The following is a 6,374-nucleotide window of genomic DNA, read 5'->3' on the forward strand; positions in this document are numbered from 1 at the left end:
TCTACATAGCCAAGAAATTGATTTCTTAAGGGACAACATTAATTGGCATTGTTGTCGGGGAACGAAGTCAAGAACACGTTTCCCTGGGTTCTTAATATTTTCCTCTAGTTGTTCAGTGAAGAGGAAATATTTGGTTGTATTGAATAGAAAATAATAACTCTGGCTTCAAAGAGGCCTCATATGAGGTCAAATACCTCATAGCAAAAAGGTCAAGCCCTTTCAGACCCAAAGATACTAGTTCCAAGAGGGTTGGAAGGCTAAAAACTCCAGTTACACCAAGTCCTACACTGTCTACAACTGGCAGCAGTTCAACACATCTTTCATCCAAACATTCACCTTTGTTTGACCAAGAGCTACCTTTTACATCCACTTCATTTCAAGAACCCAACTGTCAAGAAAAATCTTTAGAGTTTTTTTCTTTCTCAGTATCTGTTATAGTTATTCAACTTGAACCTATAACTACATTGCCACCTTTTCATACTCAATTTACTCCTCAGGCAGGTTATACATCTATTGGTACTCAAGGTTCAGTAAGTTCAGGAGCAAACATGGCAACACCTGCATTCTTGTTGAATAGGTATGCACCTATTCAGTTGCCGCAACAGTTGAATCAAATGCCTCAAGAATACTTAAAAATTATTCCTCGTTTCTCAGGGGAGGATGAACAACAACAAAGAAGCATATAGTAGTGTTTTTTAATTTTACAGAAAACCTCAATGTTGAACACCTAGATGTTGTTTTAAGACTTTTTGTGAAATCCTTGGATGGTGAAGCAAGAAAGTGGTTTAAAGGGCTTCCTAATAATTCTATTCCAACATGGGAAGAGATGGAGTGTGTGTTCACCCAGAGATGGGGAGAGAAAAGAGACCATGGATATTCACTCATAGAGTTTAATGCTATTAAGAAGAAATCTGATGAAAGTGTTGTTGAGTTCATCAGAAGGTTCAATAAAATTTACAACAATCTTCCAGTGGAGATCAAGCCCCCTCCTGCTAGTGCAAAAATAACTTTTTCAGGGGCATTTGAATAAGATTTTGGGTTGATATTGAGGGAGAGAAGATCCACAACCCTTGATCAGATCCAAACTGATGCCTTAGAAATAGAATAAAATCTGGTGGTTGCAGGTAAAGCACCAGAGACATAGCCTACTCAAGATAAGGGAAAGGCTAGAAAGGAATCCTCTCAAAGTCAAACATTAGAGGATATGAATAATGTAATTACAAATTTGTCTAATAAATTGATTAAACTAGAATTGGAGAGTAATAATTCTTAGAGGCAAGCAAAACAAAATAGAAACTTTAATCCTCAAAATAGAAGACAACCTCTGCAAATTTTGCAGAAGGAGAGAAAAGACCAAGATCAGGTTCAAGTACCACTTTACTTAGAGGCAGATCCTGATGAAGTACCACAACATTCCAGGGACCATGATGATCATATTTCCACATTGTATGTAGTAGATGAAGATGAATTAGGTGTTAAAGGAGAAGAATATACTGAAACAGATGCCATTTATGATGAGAATGAAATTGATGAATATTGGAAGCAGTTTACTGATTTTATGCAGGAAGAATTACATAAGAAATATGACTTGAGATCAAGGAAAAGATCTAGAACTTAAGAAAATGAAGGTAAGTAGCAAGTTCCATCTCCCCTACAAAAGGCGACTCCACAAGAACCACAGCCTACAAAACAATTAAATAAAGGAAAGAAACAACAGAATACAAATAGCAAGACTCAAATACTTCAAGGTGAGTCTTCTCAAGATAAAAGTGACAAAATTCCTTTAGAAAGAATTGTTTCTACTCCCCAGGAGATTTCAGTGATGAAGAAAAGTGAAGATGAAAATGAAAGGAATACTAAACAGGTTCATGTGTTTAGTCTTACAAAAGAGTTAGAAAAAATCAAAATTCAGGTGCCCCTCACAAAGTTGGTCAAAACACCATTTTACCAAAGACAGATTGCTGAGTCTATCAATCTATCTTAGAATGTGAATATAAATGACACTGTGAATCTGCAAGAAGATAAACCAGTAGTGGTTTTTGGTCCACATGTGGAGGAGGTAGATTCTTCAACACCTCCTATCTACATTTCTTTATCGATTCATGATTTCCTCTTTCATAATTGTATGTTTGATTTAGGAGCTTCACATAACCTTATGCCACTGTTAGTGGTGAAACAACTAAACGTACAAGTTACTAAACCTTACGGAGACCTGTATTCTTTTGACTCAAATAAATTCAAGTGTCTGGGGGTCATTAAAGATATGGTGGTGTCACTAGCCCAGATCCTAGCTAGAAGCTTGGTAATGGATGTAGTGGTAGCAGATATCCCTGCTAGGTTTGGAATGTTGCTATCTAGGTCATGGGGGGCTAAATTGGGTGGTGTTTTGAAACTGGATTTTACTTATGCTATCATACCAATTTTTGGTGGAGAAGAAAGAAGACTGTATAGAGAAACAAGATTTGTAAAAACAATCACAAAGAATGAAGCAAGTAATTCACTTGTATATAGCCAAGAGAAAGATGACTTTTCTTGCTTCATGCTGCATGACAATGCAGAGTTGGCTGAAGATAACCAGAGGCAGCTTACTTCAGCTAGTGTAAATACAGAGCTGCAAACAGAAGGGGTGTGGAAGTGCTTCTTTGATGGAGCCTATTCTAAAGAAGGAACAGGTGTTGGTTTCCTTTTAATTAAACCGGGAGGTGATATGATCCCTTTTTATTTTAAATTGGAGCTTGAAGAGACTAATAATGTGGCTGAATATGAATCCTTGATCATTTCTCTGTAAACAACAAAACAAATGGGAGTCCAATCAATTTCTCATTTTGGAGATTTAGAGCTGATTATAAAGCAAATAAAGAACCATTGTCAGACAAAACACCTTAGGCTTAGGGCATATAGAAATGAAGTGTGGGATTTAGTTGAGAACTTCTTTGAGGCTTTTAACATACAGTTCATTCCAAGAGATGGAAACATATTAGAGGGTTCTTTGGCTATGGCTGCCAGTACTTTTATGCCTCTATAAATCCAAAGCTAAGATATGAGGTTGAAATGAGGCACATGCCTTCTGTTCCGGACAATATAAAACACTAGTAGATTTTTGAGAATGATCAACAGATTAAGGAATTCTTGACTATGATTAAAGATTTTCAGGGCACCAAGATTGATCAGGATGAAGATGAAACAACAGAAGGTGCAGAAGTAAGTAGTTTGAAAAATTCCATAGTTAATCAAAAAATCATTCAATTGAAAGATAATATTCTGCCAAGGGGGCTTGTCCCTCTTGAAATACTTTTTAACTCCAATGATGTAGCTCTTAGTTCAAAGAAAATTCCACAGGATGAGCAGATCCAAGAACACAATATTGGAACCTAGAAGGAGCCCAAGCTAGTCAAATTATTTAATGGAGTTCCACTTAATTATAAGGATAGATATATTGAGGTTTTTCAGGGACTATATTGATGTTTTTTCTTGGTCTATGAGGATCTCAAAACATATGATGTAAGTATTATTCAACACAATATTCCCTTGAAAGAAGGGATTACACCATTTAAGTAGAAACTCAAGTAGATAAACCCTTTGCTTTTACCATTGATTGAGAAAGAAGTCAAAAAGCTGCTTGATGCCAAGATAATAGTTCCACTCTGGTACTCTGACTGGGTGGCCAATCTAGTACCTGTAAGGAAGAAAAATGGAGAAATAAGATTATGTGTGGATTTCAGAAATCTAAATAGGGCTTCCTTAAAAGATAACTATCTGTTACCTAAAATGGATCATGTGCTGCAGAAGGTAATTGGATCATTTAGAATGTCCATGCTAGATGGGCTCTCCGGGTATAAGCAGGTGGCTGCTGATAAAGAAGATCAGAAAAAGACTGCATTCACAACTTCTTGGGGAAACTTTATGTATGCTCAAATTCCTTTTGGGTTGATGAATGCAGGTGCAACATTTCAGAGGGCAATGGACAATGCATTTGTATATGATAAGTTTGTAGTGATATACTTGGATGACATCACTATTTTCTCTAAGTCTGATGAGGAGCATCTGGACCATCTTAAAAATACTTTTGAGAAATGTAGAAAATTTGGGCTTTCTTTGAATCCTAAGAAGTCTATTTTTTCTCTAGAAGAAGGGAAACTGCTGGGGCACATTGTTTCTAGAGATGGAGTTAAGATAGATCTAGCAAGGGTGCAAGCTTGTGCAGAAAATACCTCTGCCCAGGAGTAAGAAAGACATTCAAAAATTTCTAAGAAAAATAATTTTTTTAAGGAGGTTTGTGTCCAATTATGCTAAAATTGTAAAAGAGATTACCAATATGTTGACGAAAGAAAATGAAGTACATTGGACCAAGGAAGCCAGAGAGTCATTCGCCAGGATTAAAGAAGCATTACAAGCAGCTCTAGTTTTAATTAGCTGCGATTATCAAAAGCCTTTTCAATTTTTTTCATTTACATCACTTAATTCAATAGATGTTGTTTTGTTACAGAAAAATGATGAAGAAAAGGAGCAGCCAGTTGCTTTCTTTAGCAAGATTCTTAGAGATGCTGAAATAAAGTACAATATTATTGAAAAACAAGTATATGCTTTGTTAAAAGCCCTAAAGGCCTCTAGGACTTATGTGTTGCAGTCTCAGATAATTGCTTATGTGCCAAATGCTGCAGTAAAGGATGTCTTAGTCCAGAGTGATGTGGAAGGAAAAATAGGAAAATGGATAGCAAAAATTCAAGAGTATGACGTGGACATAAAGCCCACAACGTTGGTGAAAGGGTAGGGATTGGCAAAGATGTTGACAGGGTCAAATTTTCAGGCACTGGGAATCAACTTGCTAACACCTGTGAATGAGGAAATAATTGAAGAAGGTGAAGAAAAATCAAGCCCAGGTATGAAGATCCGATATAAATTTTTATGTTCAGAATGGTACAAGCACATAGTTCATTATTTATGTTTTCTCTCTTGTCCTCAATCTTTGGATAGAACAAGATATAGAGCATTAAAAATCAAAGCACAACCATATGTGATTGTAGAGGGCAGACTGTATTGGAAGGATCCTGTTGGAATTTCATTGTTATGTTTAATAGAGGATGAGTCTATAGAGACCATTAAAGATTACCATGAGAAGTTATGTGGTGGACATTATAGTTGGAAAGCTACTGCACATAAAATCCTCTAGGCAGGGTTTTATTGGCCCACCCTATTTGGTGATATATACAAGTTTTTCAGAAGCTGTTAGAAGTGTCAGCTTTTTGCTGAGAAGAAAAGGTTAGCTCCCTTGCCTTTGATCCCAATCTTCATAGAAGAACCATTCAGACAATGGGGACTAGACTTTGTTGGAGAAATTAACCCACATTCAAGTGGACAACACAAGTGGGTTCTTACAACTACTCATTATTTCACCAAGTGGGTAGAAGCTATACCTACTAAAAGGGAAAATGACTAGGTGGTGATGAAGTTTTTATAGGAAAATATTTTCAGTAGATTTAGATGCCCTATCAAAATCATAACAGACAATGCTAAAGTGTTCAGTTCAAGTAAGTTTGCTGCTTTTTGTCAGAAGTATATTGTTATTTTATCTCATTCAAAAACTTAACATCCACAGGGAAATGGATTGGCTGAATCCACAAACAAAACATTGATGAAAATTCTTACGAAAACTATTGCAGAGAATGAGAAAGACTAGGATTCAAAGTTAAAGTTTGCTCCATGGGTTGTCTAAGTGACTACAAGAAGGTCTACAAGCAAATCACTTTTTGAGTTAGTGTATGGAACTCAAGCTCTGTTCCCTAGTCAGCTTGTGAAGCCTGTGATTGCAATGATTCAGGAGGCAAAAGAAGAGCCCAATGCTCTGATAAGAAGAATGCATAAGGTAGTGGAGTTGAGTGAAAGCGGGGATAAGGTAGGAGATAATTTGATTATGTATCAATCAAAGATGAAGGGTATTTTTGAAAGAAAGGCCAAGGAAATTGATTTTAAAGTTGGAGACCTGGTATTAAGGTGGGACACTAGAAGAGAAGATAAGGGAAAACATGGGAAGGTTGATCCTCTCTGGTATGGCCCATTTAGAATTATAGAAGCAAGGGAAAATAATACATTCTTCCTGGAGAATCTTGATGGTGAAACTTTACAGCTGCCTGTCAATGGACAATACCTCAAACATTATTTTCAACTCTAAAGCACAAACATCCTTTCATTGTAGATACCAAAGTGAATTCATTGTACAAATTCCATAGAATTTAAATTGGCTAAGAAATATGTGACTCCATGCCCGACGTGAAGGCATTGATCTGCGGTTATTAGCACTTCTGTGGCAAAAGCAATATCCCCAGGTGGAGCCAGATGTTGTAGCATCCATTGTCATTTTAATTTTATTTTCAGTT

The sequence above is a fragment of the Pinus tabuliformis genome, chromosome X, assembly GCF_031772625.1.
Source record: "Pinus tabuliformis cultivar Carrire ecotype Pingquan chromosome X, CPIR1, whole genome shotgun sequence".
Lineage (NCBI taxonomy): Eukaryota > Viridiplantae > Streptophyta > Pinopsida > Pinales > Pinaceae > Pinus > Pinus tabuliformis.